General features: G+C 40.6%; 1 protein-coding gene and 1 pseudogene across 1 annotated transcript in view; both read left to right on the plus strand.

The window, feature by feature from the left end:
• Positions 1 to 20501, plus strand: part of LOC113838058 (mothers against decapentaplegic homolog 1-like) — a 450092-nt gene that overhangs the window by 169042 nt on the left and 260549 nt on the right. The window lies entirely within an intron of this gene.
• Positions 14403 to 15161, plus strand: LOC100761823 (annotated as a pseudogene).

The raw sequence follows: 20501 nt of genomic DNA on the forward strand, positions 1-20501 counted from the left end.
AGTCTAGATGTGCCTCCTCAATGACCATGTAGTCAGTGGCTGCCATATTGGGCAACACCCAAAGGGTATGCTTACCTACACAATTTTCAACAGGTGACTAATTTTCTCTCAATTTTCGTCTGATTTCTTTCTTTTATCCTTCTATCTTTCTTCCTTTTACTTTATTTCTTTTGTGTGTAGATATGAAACATTTCAAATATATGAAAAACTTGACATGTATCTACAATAATACTTGTGTTAGTTTCTATTAGCTGAGACAAATGTACCAATGAGAAAAGCTGAAGAACCAAAAAGGGCAGAGATTAGGAGTGTCCAGTCAATGGTCATGCCATTCAAAAACAAAAGTCCCACCATGAAGAGGACAAAAGGTAATTAATTCTAGATCCAAACATGCATGATCTATATGACCCAGGTACAGATTTCCCCAAATTCTGTTTTCCAGTAAGGCAACAGGTTCATGAAGTTTCATAGAAACAGAATGAAGAAGGATATACATTAAAACACTTTTAAAACAATTTGGTGAAAGCCCTTTGAATGTTGGTGCAAGTTGGGAGGCCTGGAGAAGCTATGGGACCTGTTCCAGTAAAACCAGTGAATATCCAAAGTGTACAAATGGAATTTGGTAGACCATTTCATAAGGAGGGATGCTCTCTCAACTCATATAAATTGAGCAGGATCTAGACCCGCCCCCAAATTATATGACAGACTTTGAAAAAAAAATCCCCAATGGAAGGCCTCACCCTCCTTGGAGTTTGCATGGGGGTTAGATGAGAAGGTCAGTTGGGGGCATGGGAGGTCTGGAGGGAGAGAGACTAGGGATTGATATGAAAAATTATTTTGACTAAACTAAATAAAAATCAATTAAAATAAAATAAAATACTTTGATGAAACTCAGGGTATATGGGTGAGAGCAGAGTGTGGAGAACCTACAGAATGCTGGTGGTGCACACCTTTAGTCCCAGCACTTGGGATGCAGAGGCCGGTGGATATTTGTGAGTTCAATGCCAGCCTGGTTTACAGAGGGAGTCTCAGGACGACCTGCAAAGCAATACAGAGAAACCCTGTCTCAAAAAAACAAAACAAAAATGTGTGGAGAGACGTTTTACAAGCCTTCAGCTTGGTAGAAACAGGGCTTTGTCAGCTAGTACATTTCAAATTGTTTTCTGTATTATTATAAGAGTTTTATATCAGATAAAATGGTGGACAAAAATGGCATGATGGTTTGAATGGGAATATATTTAGAGGATCATGTATTTGAATGCTTCATCATTAGGGAGTGGCTTTGCTTGGGAGGGAATAGGAGATGTGACCTTATTCCAGTGGGAGTGGCTTTGTTAGATGAGCATGTCACTAGAGGCTGGATTTGTGGTTTAGTAGCCCAATCTCGGCCCAGTGTCTCTCTCTGCTGGCAGTAGATGTGGATATAAAACTCTCATTTTCTCCCAAACCATGTCTAACTGTGGAATGCCATGCACCCCACCATGAGTATAATACACTAAACATTTTAAAGAGTTGTCATGTTCCCTGTGTCTCTTCATAAAATTGAGCACTAAGATAAATGGCTACTACTTGGCCTAAAGATAATGCAAGATAAATTGTTATTAGGCCCTCTACCTGTGTCATCCCAACCTCTCCAAAAATCAGTGAAGTTTTAATAGATTAATCAGCCTTTCAGAATGCCCAATGAAGGTGTGCCTTCCTTCTGGCAATGTCTGTTCACAGTTGCTTAGTCCTGGACCGTTAGGAAGAAAATTTCAATGGCTGGAGTAAGGTACTGACAAACTTCTTCATGTCATGATTTCCAGAAAGCAAAGGAAATAAATACAGGAAAGACAAGGTAAAGATGTAACTTAAAAGATACATTTCCAGTGATCTATTTCCTCCAACTAGGCCCCAGCATATAAAGAACCCATAACCCCACAAATAGCACAATTATCTGGGGAACCAGGCATTAACCACATGAGCCTATGGGAACTTTTTGTGACCAAACTGTAAAAATGGCCACACACTCCAAACCTAGAATTCACAATTGTTAGCCATTTTGTAACTCTGTCTCATCACATATCAACCAGCTTGTCCAACATCTATCAACTTTTAGCACTGTGTTTTTAATACCAGTTTTTCAGCAGATATCTGTGGGACCTAGGGAGATGGTAAAGCATTGTGTGTGACCATGGAAAACTGATTTTGGATTCCCAACATCAACATTAAAATTCAGATTGTGGAGACCTGTGCTTGTACCCAACAGAGGGGAACATAGAGACAAGACAATCCCTTGGATTTGTTGACATTACAGATCGGGATAATCAGTGAACTCCAATGTGAGACCCTATCTCAAAAAAATAAATAAATAGACAAGAGTGATTAAGGATGACATTCATATCAACCTCTGGCCTCTACACACACATCTCCTGCACACCATTTGCAGTCCATTCCCTATGCTACACGAAACTACCATAAAAGACAATACCAAAACAAAACAATGACCAAAACTTGGGGTTTTGCGGCGTCCACCCTTGACCAGCAAGAAAGACGCCACACCGAGGAATCTTCTTCAAACACAGTTTAATCAGGAACCTCTTTGCTTTTACAGTGTATAATGGAGGCGGGCCCCGGGCCGAGGGAGACGGGGCCTGATATAGTCTACATCTACCAATCACCTAACCCTACGTGGCGCACCAGGATAGGTTGTCTCCAAGCAGAATTAAGAGGATACATGACCTTTACCATATTTGGAGTTGTTTACCACAGAGAGCGCTCGCCGTCGGGCTGGCGGAGGGCAGAAACCGGTGCCATCTTTTGGGTGCGGTTTTCTGCAGCTCCCTACAGTTCCCCCTTTTTGTTTTAATATTATAGGAGTAGCAGTATCTATCTGTTGTCAGATTTCAGTCATCTCTGTCTTAGGTTCAACCCCAGTGTCCCTATCTTACCCGTCAAAGAGACACTGTGTCGCCCTCACAGGCTCATGTCTTAGGTTGAAGGGAACACATGTATGCTTATTCGCTCAGCATGAGGGTAGGTGCCCGTCATTGAGCATGACTGATTCAGATACGCATCACTCACTCAGCAAGGGCGAGACAGACATCTATTTGTCTGTCAGCATGGATAACCATGCTTGAGGGGACTGTCCTGCTTCCACAGCAGCAAAGGCCTGTACCAACATAGCAGCTTGGGATTTTTGCGACTTCCTGATCCTGCATAGGCACCACAAGCAAACAAAAATGGCTAACAGCATCATGGAAAACATAACCCCTACTCCATCCCATTCCTTAACTAAACTAAAGGCTTGTGCAATCATGGTATTACTTCTCTGCTGTGTGACCCTCATCCTGCAGATACACCATAAGGCTATGAAACTAACTAGGATAAGCATTCCTCCCAGGGCACCCATTCCTGCCCACTCTTTCAGATGATTCATGGCTTGAGTGATCCACGCAGACAGTCCTTCCGCAACCGAGATGTCGACCCTGGTGGAATTCACATGCACTATGGAGAGTCTCAGCTCCTGCATCAGCTTTTCAAAATCCCCAGACCAGTTGCCTAGAAGATACTATGAAGGTTGTTTAGACATGTTTGCTGCTAAAGAATAATTCTGATAGGAAACAGCTGTTACACACAAACCAGGCATTCTCCATTCACATCCCAACTGTGCCAGTTACCATAAAGTATCCAATTGTTCCTGCAATAGATCAATGTGTTGATTCAAAACCATAATGCCACCTTTCAATTGAGCATTAAGGGTAGATTGGATATCCAATGCAATCTCCATATGCTAAGTGCAGCAATTTCAACTCCTTACTAGTTAAGAGAATGTCATCCATATAGTGGACACATCTCACAGCAGGGTATTTCTCTCTAATAGGAGCAATAGCATGACACACAAAAAGCTGACACATAGTGGGGCTATTGGCCATACCCTGGGGTAAAACCACCCACTCATATAATGGTATGGAGAATAGAAGGTAAAGTAAAAGCAAACCTAACACTATCCTGCACACATCACAAATCAGGTTCTTCATGATTGGGTAGGGCTGACAGCAACGGTAAACCACGCTGCACAGGCCCCATGACTTGCATCTATTTATTTCCTTCAGCTGTTCTAACGTCTCCTGCCCCTCTTCTACAGCCTTGCGGCATCTTTGATCCTCTAGACAGCTGCGAACCATTTTCCAAATAGGCCTCGTCCCTGGCTTCAGCGTTCCCTGTGCCCAGGCAAAATCTAGATCTTTTCCAAGCTTATCCCAACTATCCACAGTGAGATTGCCCGAGGCTGCGATGTTAAAAAGCAGCCAAATCACCACTATAATAGCGGGGTCCATTAACTTACTCTCACTCTGCAAATTAAAACAGAAGCGAGGTTTTTTACTTTCGGTTCGCTTTTGTCGCAAACAGTGTTGCTCCTTCCCGGAGACTTTATCGCCTCTTTCCCGAGGGCTTTGTTGCTCCTTTACTGGAGACTTTATCGCCTCTTTCCCGAGGACCTTGGTGCTCCTTTACCGGAGACCTATCTCCGCATTCACCGCGGACTTTACAGTTCCACTTACCTTGGGAACTTACCCCCGACTGTGAGAAGTTCTGATTCCCCGTACGTACGGGCCACCACTCGCGGCGGTGGCGGCGTCCCCGTACGGGCCACCACTTGCGGCGTCCACCCTTGACCAGCAAGAAAGACGCCACACCGAGGAATCTTCTTCAAACACAGTTTAATCGGGAACCTCTTTGCTTTTACAGTGTATAATGGAGGCGGGCCCCGGGCCGAGGGAGACGGGGCCTGATATAGTCTACATCTACCAATCACCTAACCCTACGTGGCGCACCAGGATAGGTTGTCTCCAAGCAGAATTAAGAGGATACATGACCTTTAACATATTTGGAGTTGTTTACCACAGAGAGCGCTCGCCGTCGGGCTGGCGGAGGGCAGAAACCGGTGCCATCTTTTGGGTGCGGTTTTCTGCAGCTCCCTACAGGGTTTGGAAAAGGCTGAGAATACAGGCATGCTAATTTTGTGAGGCTAAATACCTTAGTTTGAGTCCAGGAATCCATTCTGTAAAGAAAAAAAGGTAAGAAAAAACGTTTGATGGAAAGGAAGTGTAAACCCGGCAATGGCAATGCAACAATGGGAACTGTTGGGTCTGTGAAGTGGGTTGTCTACTCATCCTAGCCTACATTGAAAAATCCAGGGAAAGCAGAGACCCTATCTCTCAAAAAATCAATATAAAATTTGGGTGACACCAGACTATCTTCAGTTGTACACACACACACACACACACACACACACATACACACACACACACAAAAAAAAAACAAAGGCACACATACTGGCACACAAACACATATGTATGCAAACACATGTATACTGACACTCACACACATATGTCCATACAAATACCTGTTATGATACTTGTATAGCTTTCTAAATGTTCTTATTTGGAACAAGAACATTGAAAGTTAACGAACTGCACTTATGTAATATTGATGTCACAGTTACACGAGTCTCCAGTTTTTGTGTATAATGTAAACCAAATCCCCTTCCATGTACCATTTACATTCTGGTTTGTATTATGAATTTGTCTCTCTTTCCATCACCCCTTGGTGCCAAAAATAGATCATAGTTTCCTTCCATGTACTTCAGGATGACTTTCTAATATATGGGCAAATGTTGTGGGGGCCTCAACTTGATTCTTTATTCTGTATGCTTAACAAAGAGAAACAAGAAATTTGATGCTCAACGGGAAAGTGAATTACAAGCAAGCTTTTCAAATAGTATTTATATATTCTGCACATTGGTCATGTCCATGTGTCTTGGCCTCTTTAAACATTTGGTCAAGTAGCCAACATATTTCGTTACTAAAACTTCTTTACATTATTAGGTTTTCTTTAACTATTTTATTACACTTTATTTATTTTTTCATTGTATGTATATTAATGCACCTCTATGCCTGTTGCACATGTATCTGGAAAAGAGATGACACTTTAAAGAAATCAAGAGACAAACTGTCAGTTACCATGTGATTTCTGAGAATTGAACTCAGGTCCACAAATTTAGTGGCAAGTATCTTTATTCACCACAGCATCATACAGACCCCATTTTCTTTATTGATTATTTTTTCCATATGCTCTGTTCTCTATTTACATTATTAATTACAAAACTATATTTGAATTTTGAACATGGTGGGTTGTGTCTTCTAGGACTTATAAGTCTGGTGCAGAAAGATTACAGTCTCAAGTCAATTTAGAGCATGTCTTGGTTTCCAGGCCAGGCTGGAATACACAGAAAAAGGAGGTCTCAAATAACCAAAGAGAAAAAGAAGAGCACATTTGATTTCCAGGCCTTTCGTCTCCTTATTGAATTGAATGGTTTCATTTTCTGACTTATATGGAATTTACTAGATTGAGTCCCAAATGAGAAACAAACATCATGGGCTAGCAGGATGAATCAGTTGGATAAGGATGCTTACCTCCAAATCTCAAGATTTGATGTGTTTCAGTACCCACATGGTAGACAGATAAATGGACTGCTGAAAATTGTCCTAAATCATACACACACACACACACCACCCACACACACACACAAACACACACACACACACACACAACATCAGCAGCAACAAATATGTAAAACATTTTAAAAATAAAGGTGAATACATTGTCTTTGTTCTACTTGTCATAAGTGAGGTACTTTTTACTATCTCCCCTTTGGAGTCCAGTGACTTCAGGGTAGTGATATCATCACTTATCTACTGATTTTTCATTACTTGTTCACTAAATGGAGGGATTTCAATCATGTTTGTCTTGGTATTAGAAACTATAAACATTTACTTAGCACATTTGCAAATATGTTGCTTTCAGAAATTGAAGACCCCAGCCCTTTGTCATTGGTTTTATTGACTAGACACATGCCCTGGCAGGACTCAGTTCACTGGTATTGTGTCTTCTTTATCTAACTGACCTGAGTGCCCATTTAGGGATCTCATGACCACTGTTCCTACATTTCAGCCCAATCTAAGGTTTGCAGGATTCCTGGCTGGATTTTCTGAGAGAAATATGCTCAGTTGTCAAGATCATCCAACCTTTTGTTCCAGAAGCCCACCTCAAATCTGTGTTCCACCTGGCTGCCTCTTGCAAAGTTTTTGGACAGCACTACTGGGAAATACCTTCACCCTCTTCCAGAAATGTCCTTTCTCAGTCAGTACACTCATCTAATAGACCCTTATGCACTATACCTTCTAGAAATTTAGTATAAAGTTCTTGGGCCAAGGATGTGAGTTCTGACATCTACAGTCAAATTGTGTAGTTTTTTTTCCCATTTTAAGTTCTGTGCCAAATTTGTTGATAATTATGGATGGTGTGTCGATTAAATGTATACATGTTAATTATGGTCTAAACATCAAAGTCAGGATAAGAGTTATTTTGGATGGGTCAGAATACAAAAATTATTGATTTACTGTGGCCTCTAGGTGGAGCCACCAATCAAGGAAAACAATGTGGTTGTTCTTGCTGACAAATCAAGGTTAACCCGTAGCTTTGAGTTGCACGTGAACGAACATGTGAACTTATACATAAATGTGTGCATACGTAATTAAGGGTCTAATGAGTCCTCCGAGTGCAATAATGGTGTAAAAGTGACTTTGTGCATAGAAAGCCATGCAATGAGTTTAGGAATTATGGATAACATGGTATTGAAGTCATATAGCAAGTACTTCCAAATACAGGTGTATCAGCTGTCATTCCAAATGGCCTGACTAAAAAGCTCTCTGCTTATTACTGCAGAAGAAAGACTGAACTCCAGGGGGAAATACTATAACAGTAATACAAGACAGCTTTTCAGAATCTGTAATCCCTCAAAAGTCATTAAGTTAGCATACCTTGAACAGTCAGGCTGTTCAGAGTTATTAGTGAAACAGTCACAGAATTAAAAGTAGGGAAACACACTCTCACAGTGGACATGAGCAGTTACTTCTGAAACCCTGAGGACTGCAACCTGGTACCACTAAGTCAACAAAGAAGCTTATAAGATGACCATATGCAGGTCCTATGTCTAATCAAAGAGGAGTTAAGATATGTAGTTCTTGACACATACACACAAACACATGTAGGCACACATACTCACACACAAACACATATGTATGTACATACATGTGTACTGACATCCACAAACATATGTCTATACATATTAACATATGTTAATATTCCTTGAATTGATTTCTAAATGTTTCTATTTGGAACAAAAACATTCCAAGCTAACTAACTGCATTTATGCGAAAATGATATCACAGTTACATGAGTCTCCAGTATTTGTGTATAATGTAACCCAAATCCCCTTCCATGTATGTTTTGCATTCTGGCTGATTCTCTCCATGCCATCTGCCCAAAGTTCCCCATTGATATTTACAGTTCAGATCAGATTCTGCACACAGCTTTTATTTCTACTTTGTCTCTCTTTCCATCATCCCCTGTGGCCTTGAATAGATCACAATTTCCTTCCACATAACTCAGGTTTGCTTCCTAATGCATGGGAAAATGTTGTGGGGCCTCAGCTTGATTCTTTATTCTATATGCTTAATATAGACAAACAAGAATTTTGATGCTCCACAGGAAAGTGGCTTGAATTGCAAGCAACCGTTTAAAGGAGTATTTCTATATGCTCCACATTGGCAACATCCATGTTTTTTGGCCTCTTTAAACATTTGGTCCAGTACTCAACATACTTTGTCACTAAAATCTTTACATTATTAGATTTTCTTTAAGTGTTTTATTACACTTTATTTATTTTTACATTGTATATACATTAATATTCTTCTTATGCCTTTTGCACATGTATCTTGAAAACAGAGGAAACTTTCAGAGATCAAGAGACCAATTGTCACTTACCATTTGAGTTCTGGTAGTTGAACTCAGGTCCACCAATTTGGTGGCAAGTGTCTTTACTCACCAAGGAATCACACAGACCCCATTTTCTTTTTCTTTATTGATTATTTTCTATATTATCTGCTCTCTAATTACATTATTAATTACAAAACTATATTTGAATTTGGGGCATGGTGGCTTGTTTCTTCTAGGACTTGTAAGGCTGGTGCAGAAAGATTGCAGTCTCAAGTCAATTTAGAGCATGTCTTGGTTTCCAGGCCAGGCTGGAATACACAGAAAAAGGAGGTCTCAAATAAGCAAACAGAAAAAGAAGAACAAATTTGCTTTCCAGGCCTTTCTTCTCCTCTTGCTGACTTTAATGCCTTCATTTTCTCTACTATATGGAATTTGCTTGATTGAGTTCTAAACGAGAAACAAACATCATGGCCTTGCAGGATGAATCAGTTGGATAATGATGCTTGCTTCCAAATCTCAAGATTTGATGTGTGTCAGGACCCACATGCTAGAAAGAAAAATTGATTGCTGAAAATTGTCCTAAAACATACACATAACACACACACACACACACACACACACACACACACACACACACACACACACACACCATCAGCAGCCACAAATATGTAAAACATCTTGAAAAACAAGTTGAATAGATTGTCATTTTTCAATATTTCATAAGGGAGGTAATTTTTATTATCTCACCCTTGGAGTCCAGTGACTTGAGTGTGATGATTTGATCACTTATCTATTGATTTTTTCTTTATTGTTCTCTGAATGGAGGGATTTGAATGATGTTTGGTTTGGGATTAGGATCTATAAACATTTACCAGGCATATTTGCAAGCATGTTGCTTTGGGAAATTGAAGAGCCCATGCCTTTGGGTATCAGTGGTTTTGTTGTCTAGGTCCATTCCCTGGCAGGACTCCGTTCAATTCTATTGTTTCTTCTTTCTCTAACTGACTTGAGTACCCAGAAAGGAATCTTCTGACCACTATCCTACATTTCAGTCCAATCAAAGAAGTGGAGGATTCCTGGCTGGATTCTCTGAGAAAAGCATGCTCAGTTGTCAAGAACATTTATCCTTTTGTTCCAGAAGCCCACCCCTAGTCTTTCTTCCACTGGTCTGCCTCTTACATGCTATTTGGACACCACTACTGGGAAATTCCTTTATCCTCTTCCTGAAAAGACCTTTCTTAGTTAATGTACTGATATACCAGTCTCTTATGCACTATACCCACTATAAATTTAGTTGAGAGTTCTTGGGGCAAGGATTGTGTTCTGACATCTACAGTCAAATTGTATAGTTTTTTCCAATTTTAAGTTCTGTGGCAAATTTGTTGATAATTTTGGATGGCATGTTGATTAAATGTATACCTGTTAATTATGGTCTAAACATAAAAGTCAAGATAAAAGTAATTTTGGATGGGTCAGAATACAAAAGTTATTTATTTACTTTGAACATTATGTGGTGCCACCAATCAATGAAAACAATGCTGTTTTCTTCCTGGCAATCAAAAATCACCCACAGCCTTGAGTTTCACAGGGATGAATATGTGCACCTATACATAAATGTGTGCATACATAACTAAGGGTCTTATGAGTCCTTATAGTGCAACAATAGTGTAAAAGTAACTTTGTGCAGAGAAAGCCATGCATTGAGTTGAGGCATTCTGGAAAGTATGGTATTGAAGTGATATAGCAAGAATTTCCAAAGGCAGGTGCATCAGCTGGTAGTCCAAATGTCCTGTCTAAAAAGCTGTCTGCTTATTACGGTAGAAGAAACACTGAACTTCAGGTGGAAATACAAGAACAGTAACACAGGACAGCTCTTCTTATGCGGGGACACTCTCATCATCGCTAGTCCCTCCAAGAATATCAGGTTAGCAAACCCTGTGTCAAGTCAGGACAGTCAGAATTATTATTGAAGCAGACACAGAATTAAAAGTAGGGAAACACACTCTCACAGTGGACATGAGCAATTACTTCTGAAACCCATTGGGATGCAGCCTGCTACCACTAAGTCACCAAAGCAGCTTATAAAATGACCATTTACAGGTCCTATCTCTAATCCAAGAAGAGAGAAAATATGTACCTCTCAATACACACACACACACACACAGACACACACACACAGACACACACACACAGACACATGCATGTGTGTGTGTGTGTGTGTGTGTGTGTCTGTGTGTGGGGTGGTGTGTGTTTCTGGATGTCTCTGAATCCCTTGCTCCTCTAGTTCACAAGTTTACTGTACATCATCTTCCATTGTTTGTGCATATCCCAGCAGCAGTTAAAGACCTCAATCCTGGACAGCTCTTCATACCCCCACTAAAGCTTTAGTGAGTACATGTTGTAGACACTAATCCATCTAGATGACAAGAATTCCCCTAGAGTGAGCTGGGGTGGGATGATTGCTGGGGCCCTGAGAAATGCCCTTCACTTTTTGGGTCTGTAAATTGCAGAACAATCTCTGGGGTGTGTGTATCTCCTTGGATAAATCCCAGATAAAAATTCTGTCTAACTTTCTCTTACTCACCCCTCTTACTCTCCATCCACCCTACTTCCCTGGCTCCTAGAAGGCTTTCTCTTCAATGTGCCTGTATAGAAGGCTGCTGGATCCAGACCACAGAAGTCTGCAGGAACTCTTTACTCCATCCTCTTCAAATTTCAAGTGATTTTGCCAGAGTGAAAAGGACACCTCTGGAGTGAGAAAGCCTGCCACCACTGACATCTAATTGACTAAAGGTGATGTGTAGGCTTTGAGCTACTTCAAGGTTTTACTAAGTTATCAAAGAAAGCAGTCACAATTGGGATTTGTGTAGGGTAATTATCCTCAGAAGTCAACTGTGTCATGGAAACTTTCAAGGAAACAAGGGTCATGAGGAAGAAGCTTCACCAACTGTATACACTGGAGATACTACAGAGCTTTTCAGTCAGCCTGAGGCTTAGGTAAATACTCCTATTGACAAGGAGCCTAGTAGTCATGAGAAGGAGGTAGAGGGAAGCAGATGAATGATGGCTGAGTTTTCAGGGCACAGAGTTGATCGTTGGGGAATACCCCCTAGATGTGTATGAGATCCCAATCAGCTTAAAGACAATAGGGATGCATAAAGAATCCATGAACCTCAACTGTCATGGATAGAGTGAGATTGATAATCAGTAATGAGGGAGTTGATGTCTGTGCACATTCTGATCACTGTCTTGGTACCCAAACAGGTGGGAATGGCACAAGCTTTGTGGCAGGGATGATGATAGAGCAAGGAGGCTGCCAGCCATTAAGATTATTGATCTGTGAGGCAAGGGGGTGTCATGAGTAACATCACATGGCTTCCTTCTGCTTCCCATTTTCTCCACAGTGACACTCAGTCGTTTGACTTACTATAACTGGCAGGAGGAGCAAGAACCTCTCTAGATGGTTAAGTGCTTGTGGTCCTGATTGGGATCCTGCCATCCCTGACTCATGTTCACATTTCTTAGGATGACTAACTGGACAGCCTCTGACACTTAGCTATGGTGGATATTAGAAGGTGAAGTCACAAAGGCTGGGATTTGTTTCAGTTGAAACTCTAACTTTATCTCTGTATAGTGGTTTCTCAGAAACTGAAGAAGAGGAGGGGGCTCTCTCTTCCAGGATGCAGAAATAAATGAAGTCTTGGCCTCTTTTCACTGAATTCAGGTCCTACCCTCAAGCAAGTCAGTCTCACAGATCTACTGTCTCCACCTATTCTTGCTCCATGGCCTTCCCTCAAACAGCCATCTGGACTGGCTATTGGATGATAACCCTGTCCAAACTCACCTCTCTAATAATCCGTAACTTCGTTCCAGACTGCAGAAACTAAGCCATGAGCAGAGGCTGCTAAAGGGATCTGCTGAGTGAAGGGGCACTCTCTGGCTTCCAGATGTTAGGCCTTCCGGGGAACACAAACCTTGTGAGCTGGATCACAATCACTATACTGGGTATCTTGTTGTTGCTGCAACCACAGACCACCTATCTTTTCCACAGATCAAAGTAGCATATTATAAGGAGAAACAGTCTGGCAAACTAGGCCTCAAATCTTCCATCGCCTTTGCTGAGATTGCTTGGGATACTTCCACCATCACCATTATTATCACCATGCCCAAATATGTGGGGTCTCCAGTGCAGGATTTCATGACTACCACCAACATTCCCATCACAAACATCACATTTCTCATTGTCTCCATCATCTCTACCACCATGATTATGGATCCCAGCAAGAGGACAATGTATGCCATTAATCTGGCACTTCCCAACATTTAGCAACAAAATGAGTAGATCCTGATATTTCCATAGAAATAGGTGTGTCTCTGGTGTGAATCAAGGCTCTGGGACATGAGTCATACTTGGGATTTAGTTGTATTGAGCCCATCCCCCACTGTACAAATGACCCTGGAACCACTTGTATAGCTGTATACACTGTATGGTTTCAACTTGTAGCAAGGCTGGATTGACACACCCTAACCTTTGACTGCAAATACTGGTCCTCCTGCAAGTAACACAGATATCTGTTAGAGCCAGTGTAGTGTTCATCTATTGTAGATGCCCTGTGATGCCCTTACAGGTGCAGAATGTGTATGGGATAGCACAGGCTATTCATTGCTTCTTGGTCTTGGGAAATAAAGGACAACAGAAAACATCTATTTTTTGCAAATGGTTCTTAATTGTGGCAAAGTTGGAGGAGTGTGTCACTATGGCTGTGTCAAAGAGCCCTGGGAACAGTTCTGGGATGAGAAGCTGGGTCTGGAATATGCCTATCGATGGGGGAGGCTTATATGGTACCTGACTAAGCTACAAGGAAATATGCATGTGGACATACAGGGCTTCGAGGAAAGGATATTGGTGACGACCTAGACTGGGTTCCTGAGCACTCTGGCTCCAGTGATCCTATGAGCCTGTTGAAAACCAGGTAGCAACTTCTGGCTTCCCTGAGTTCACTGTTTCTTTTGGGACTGTGTAGGGATTCTCATCCAGACCTTGACTCTCCAGCCAGCCTGTTTATAGGTTCTTAGCAGAACTCTGCAATCCAGTTGCTGAGAAGGAGGAGTGATGAGCAAAGGGGTCAAGACCAAGCTGGAGAACCCATAGAAAGAGCTGACATAAACAATGGGAACCAATGGACCCCAGACTGATAGCTGGTAAACCTGAACAGGGCTGTTCCAGACACCTTAAATGTGAATGCTAGTTTGGAGGTCTGGTTGATCTATGTGGCCTCTAGTAGTAGATCAGTATTTATGCCTAGTACATGAACGCACTTTGGTGTCCCATTCCACATACTGGGATAACTCTTAGACAAGACACATGAGGGAGGGCCTAGGGCATGCTCCAAATGATATGACAGACTTTGAAAATCCCCAATGGAATGCCTCACCCTCCCTGGGGAGCAAAAATGGGCTGGACTAGGGTGTTTTGGGGGGCAGGGGAGAGGGTAGGGAGAGGGTACTGGTATTCACATGTAAAAGAATCTTGTTTTAAATTTTAATTTAAAAAGGGAAAAAAGAACCCACTACTGGACATGGAGGAGGTGGCAGGGAACTCAGACTCCTGGAACAAGGACAAGTTCTCTATGGAGGACCTGATGCTGAAGGTCGTGGACAGCCGGCTGGGACCACTTGGAGGGCGAGGACGAGGACGTGAAGGATAACTGGGATTATGATGATGATGATTATCAAAATAAAGAGGAAACAGAAGTAAAATTGTCAGAAAAAATAGCAAAAAAGATAAAAGAGAAAGCATGGCAGCAGAAGAAAAGGCAAGAAGAAATTAGAAAGAGGTTAGACGAGCCTGAAGAACCTAAATTGCTAACACCCAAAGAGCAATTAGCAGATTAAACTTGAACTAAAGAAGATACAGTAAGAATCAGACCTTGAATTAGCAAAAGAAATTTTTGGTGTTAATAATCCAGGTTATGGAATAGATGCTATGAACCCTTCTTCAAGAGATGACTTCACAGAATTTGGAAAATTACTAAAAGATAAAAATGAACAATATGAAATATCACCATATTGTGCCAGTTTTGGAAGCCTGAGCTGGAGATGTCTGTATTTCATTGGAAATTGATGAATTGAAAAACATTACCAATATTACCAATATTAACAAATTCATTTACGGTGCTTTACAGTGAAACACAGAAGCGAGAAAAGTAAAGCAAGCCAAAAAGAAGAAGAAAGCTGTTTTTCCTGGAGGGGGATTAAAGGCCACCATGAAAGACTACCTGGCTGATTATGGTGGATATGATGGAGTATATGTACAAGACTAGGAAGACTTTGTGTGAACTTTTAACTTCTCCGGGTGTCTTCTTTCTATTGCCCACAATCCCTTCAACATGTAGCACAACTCCTTTTCCTTTCAGTTTTGCCAAATGCTACAAGCAGAAATGCAGTATCTTTTGTGCTGGTTATTTAACCCCTTGACACTCAGGTGCTAATGAACAAAAGACGGAACTTGGATCTTGTTGACAAGGGGTTAAAACTGGGAACCTCAGTTGCTACTAAATCATAGTTTAAAAACAAAACAAACCTAACAACATTGTCATTTTTGCTATTTGATTCCATAGCAGCAGTCACTAAATTGGAAACAAAGGCTGCAACATGAGAAAAAATATTGGGTAGTATTTACCAGCACCATTCAGTAATACAGCCTTAACCATACCTCCTTGAACTACTTGATAACTTGTCAAGAAAAGCAGTTTACAGCAAACAAGGGCATGTGGGATGTACCTGGTATTAAAATTGCTTTGTCTTAAAATAGAGCTGTGGATATTAAAAAAGATGTAATGAAGAAGACTCCTTATCTCAGAGTGAATATGTTGCTGCTGAAAAATACTATTTAGATACTTATGATTTTAATGACCAAAACACTTGAACTTTGAACTGGAAGAAGGCAATCCTCTCCATTATTACAGTGCAAGTGGTGGATTCTCCAGTGCATTGACTGTCTAGATATATTTTTTTCAAGACAGCGTTTCTCTGTGTAGCTTTGGAGCCTATCCTGGCACTCGCTCTGGAAACCAGGTTGTCCTCGAACTCACAGAGATCCGCCTGCCTCTGCTTCCCGAGTGCTGGGATTAAAGGCGTGCACCACCAATGCCTGGCTGACTGTCTAGATATTTATCAGCTATTTCTACTAATGGAGAACTTCAGATCAGGGAGGGAATTGTGTCTATTTTGCCTGATTCAAATGTCTGAGAAACAAATCTTGTTCTAGGCTGTAATGGAAACACTTAAGAGGGTTGTGGTAGTTCCTTTTCTTTATAAAACATCCTGAGCAAACTGTACCAGTTAACTAAAGTTTGGCAAATTGTTATGTTAACAACTATGACATCTGCAATATTTTATTAATCAACTAATTTAACAAATAAGGTGGAAAAAGAAGTAGCCGATAAGAATAGATGGAAGGAACATTGTTCTTTAAATTGCATGGAGTTATGGGTAGACTTGAGTGAATACTTGCCTGGCATGGATCACGGTTTCCTCTTCATTAAAATAACTTGGCTAGTAGAAATGTCTAACAAAGTCAACAGACACCAAGGTTCCAAATACATTTTGAATAAATGGTACAGCCCATGAATGGAAAGGAAATGTTTTCTCAGCCAAAGCATAAGAATGAGTGAGAAACAGAAAAAATGAGGGTGACTCACTGGAGTAGAATGTCCTATCTACTTTCCCAGTGGACTCTCTGTGAGAACTATGGGAGGAGTTACCTGTAAGGATGGGGAGAGGTAAATGACAATTGCAACCACATGATTTTTCTGTGATTGCAAAGGGGATGAGAGGTCTGAGGGATTGATTTCTCTCTGTAGTGTCTGTCACACCCATTTCTCCTTCATCACCATGCTTAGCCAAGCCCTCAGATTCTTCCCTTCTCTATTAACAGCATCCTGCATTCTGCCTGCTGCAGAACTTCCCACTTCTGTATCTTCAGAGGGACTTTACAGATAAGTCAATGATGTGAATGATGAACAATTGAGATAGAAATCTATACTACATAAAAGGTAACAATGCTGCCCATGTATCCTGTGTTCCTGATGAAAGTGTCAGGACAGTCTCCTTGCACTCACTTATGGAACAATTAAAGGAGAAGCAAGATAAGCAGTCATGATTGCAAAAGCCTCTGGTGCTGGTTTTTAAACTTTTTGACTCTTTTGTACTTTGTACTCTTCAAGCAGCCCGGCAGCCATCTCCCAAGGAAATAACACAAGGGCTTATTCTTTCTTAGGAATGCCTTGCTTTAGCTTGGCTTATTTCTAGCCAGCTTTTCTTAATTATCCAATCTACCTTTTGCCTCTGGTCTTTTACCTTTCTTTATTTTTCCCCTTATTCTGTGCCTGGCTGTGTGACTGTCCTCATTTTCTCCCTCCTCCTCTCACTGCTAGATATCTTTACTTCTCAGATTTCCTATCAATCTCTTTGCCTGCCAGCCCCACCTATCCTTTCTTTTTCCTGGCAATTGGCCATTAAGCTATTAGAGGAAACAGTTGTTTTAGACAGAGAATGTAACACAGCTTCACCAAGTTAAAGAAACACAATATAAAGGAATGAAACACATCCTTTCATCATCAAAACAAATGTTTCAAAGGATAAACAAACATTACAAATAATATTCCACACCACACACGGAGCATCAACTCCCACGCCCATCTGTTGATGCTGGAGATGAAAATACTCCAGGATTTGTGCTTCTTGTTTGCATCTCTCTATTTCTATTTGCTTCAGTTAAGACATTTACTCCCAAGTATTTGCTTCCCTATTATTGCCATTATGAGGATGCATCCAGTTTGCTGGAGGATCTTAGAAAAAGGGCTGGGCCAGAATAGGACAGTGTATGATTTGCTCTCTTGTCTAGTGAGCTGTTTGACCACATTGCTACTGTAGTTCTCTTAGGCATTTGAGAAACTGGAAAATTTGCTAGATGTATGACCTTGGGCCCAGCTCTCTCTTCACAGGGACAGTGGGGTCCTGCTCATGCAAAAGGCAAAAAGGTAATCACTATTGATTGTCCCTGTAAAGCACAGTTTGGAGTACAAAATGGGAACCCTGCTCTGCCATTTGGCACTCTCCTTATGATGACTAACTGGAAACAATCCTGGCCAGGGGTGTATGTTCTATGACTATTCCTATAAAATCGATTGTCATTGCACAGTGAAGTGGAAGTAGTGTCTGTGAGACAGTGCCTGGATATTTACAATACATAAAATCACTATTTGTTAAGACACCATTTTTCATAAACTGGGTAAAATGAAGGCAGATAACCAGATTCCTTTTTAGATGTGGTTAAGTCTCAGTAAGCACCATGTAAGTGTGGGCTTGGGCCAGGCTCCCACTCTGATACTTCTCAAGGGATAGTAAAGTGGCTTCTTGCCTTGTCAGTGAACCTGAAGTGGTGGTCACACCCTTTGGGCTTGGTTTCAAATGCAGGCATGACCCATCAAAACAGAGAGGAGGAGCTGGCTCCTTCTATCTTGCGTACCAGAGTGCATGGGAAGGGCAGAGACCGCATCTTCTTGAGCAGGAATGCCTCAGTAGTATTTTAATCTTATATGTTTAATTCTTTTCTCTAACAAACACCTATTTTTTTATTGAGTAAAGGAATGATCCTGCAAGTGTGTAGGCAGCCTAAATGCTGTAGCTGAGGAGGTGGTGGCCATGAGTCACAGGTGTATAGTCACAATTTGATGACAGGATTCATGAATTACTCACAGCTGTTCACACATCTCTGAGCCAATATACAGGCACCACCTAAAAAAGCACTGAAGTTGTCAGGGAAGAGATTCATGGCTAAATCCAGTAACCTCAGTGGTGGAAAATCAGGCTGTACCTGATACTTTGGAGGGAAAGGCACAGATGGCAGGGTAGATGGACCCTAAGCACTGAAAGAAGATTTCCAGTGAGGCAGAACACATTGCCGGTAGACATAACAGAGCAAGTTGGTAGAAGGACCTAATGAAACCTTCTTCCATGAAAAAGTACTACAGGAATCTAATGACTATTGGCAAAGGGAGAATTGTTTTTGCCTGGCATGATCATATTTGGTTAACCAAAGCAAAGTTGTCTGCCTTCTTATCATATAAAGAAAAGAAATAACAAATGGACTCAGTAGCTCATATTTAAACATTTATGTTTCACATGCCTGAATTAGAGACAAAGGAACTCTTGGATTCTAGCTATGCTTAATCTCTTGCTCATCATTCATTGTGCCCCTACATTCATTGCAATCACCAAACTGTTTCCATGTCAGCTGGCAATGCAGGTCTATTGCTGTAAAAAAAGAAGTCACAGAGTGTCCCCAAAAGATCACAACATGTTCTCAGTGGCCTAAAAGAACATACTCTGGTGCCGAGCATTGGTGGCACATGCCTTTAATCCCAGCACTCTGGAGGCAGAGGTAGGCAGATCTCTATATGTTCGAGACCATCCTGGTCTACAAGAGCTAGTTCCAGTACAGCCTCCAAAGCCCCAGAGAAACCCTGTCTAGAAAAACCAAAAAAGAACTTACTCTGTGACTGCAGGGAAACTTTGTTTCTTAATTTCTATTTGTCTGGACCTTCCCAGTGTGTTGTTACTGTTACTAAAAGGAAATACTTGCTTCACTTAAATACACATAATCTATCCATACTTCCATCGGACTGAAAATGTATCATGAATTTAAGTAATCCAGACTCAAAATTCCTAATTTCAAACTGGACAAAGGAAACATCCATACAAATTATTGTGACTTGTAAGAAAGAACTACAATTGTTAGCTGATTTTTATATTTTCTGCATTACAAAATCAATAATTTAGACATATATTAGTAGATAAAAATAACTGAAATATAAAATATATTATACTGAGTTCACACCTTTAATCCAGCTCCTGGAATGTATCAAGATTACCCCAAGTGTGAGAGCAATATGGTATACATAGATGAAATCCAGGACAGCTACCCAGCAAAAAGAACTCAAATGTACCCATTAATTCATTAATTTAAATTTTATAGCAGGGCAACTGTAATTTAGCTAAAATATTTATAGAATTTGTGACAAAAAATAAACTTTCTTACACAAAGTTTCAATCATATCCACAAGAGGGGCTTTAGTTTTCATTCAAAGATAGAATACATGAAACAAAACACATATTAAAACTACGAAGTCATCTCACAGGACAATTATCCTATTCAAAAACCCCAGATGAAGAAAAACTAATACAAAAAACTTATTAAGCAAAGGTCTTGATCTGTTTACTGAAGTCATACGAAAGACAAATGTTGTCACATATCAAACAAGCATTTCTAAGAAAGGTAACAGCTCAGTGGTAGAATAACTCCCTGGCATGAGCCCAGCATGGCTTGTTACTCTGAGAGGAAAATTGTCTGGAATAATGGGGAATTTATGATAAGCAAAAACTCATAATTCTAAAACCAAATAAGCTTTTTGAAAGGAAAGATAAGTAATAATGATTATTTAAATTAATTCATTACACAGGGGACAAAGGAACAAAAACCAAACATAATTCACACAAGTCTGAATGAAAAACAAGAAAATTCTTCAACTATATATCAGAAATCCATGCAGTATGTAAAAATGAACAATATATACAGATTAAACATACATAATTCAGATTAAACATACATAATT

This window comes from Cricetulus griseus, unplaced genomic scaffold (assembly GCF_003668045.3).
Source record: "Cricetulus griseus strain 17A/GY unplaced genomic scaffold, alternate assembly CriGri-PICRH-1.0 unplaced_scaffold_1, whole genome shotgun sequence".
NCBI classification, from domain to species: domain Eukaryota; kingdom Metazoa; phylum Chordata; class Mammalia; order Rodentia; family Cricetidae; genus Cricetulus; species Cricetulus griseus.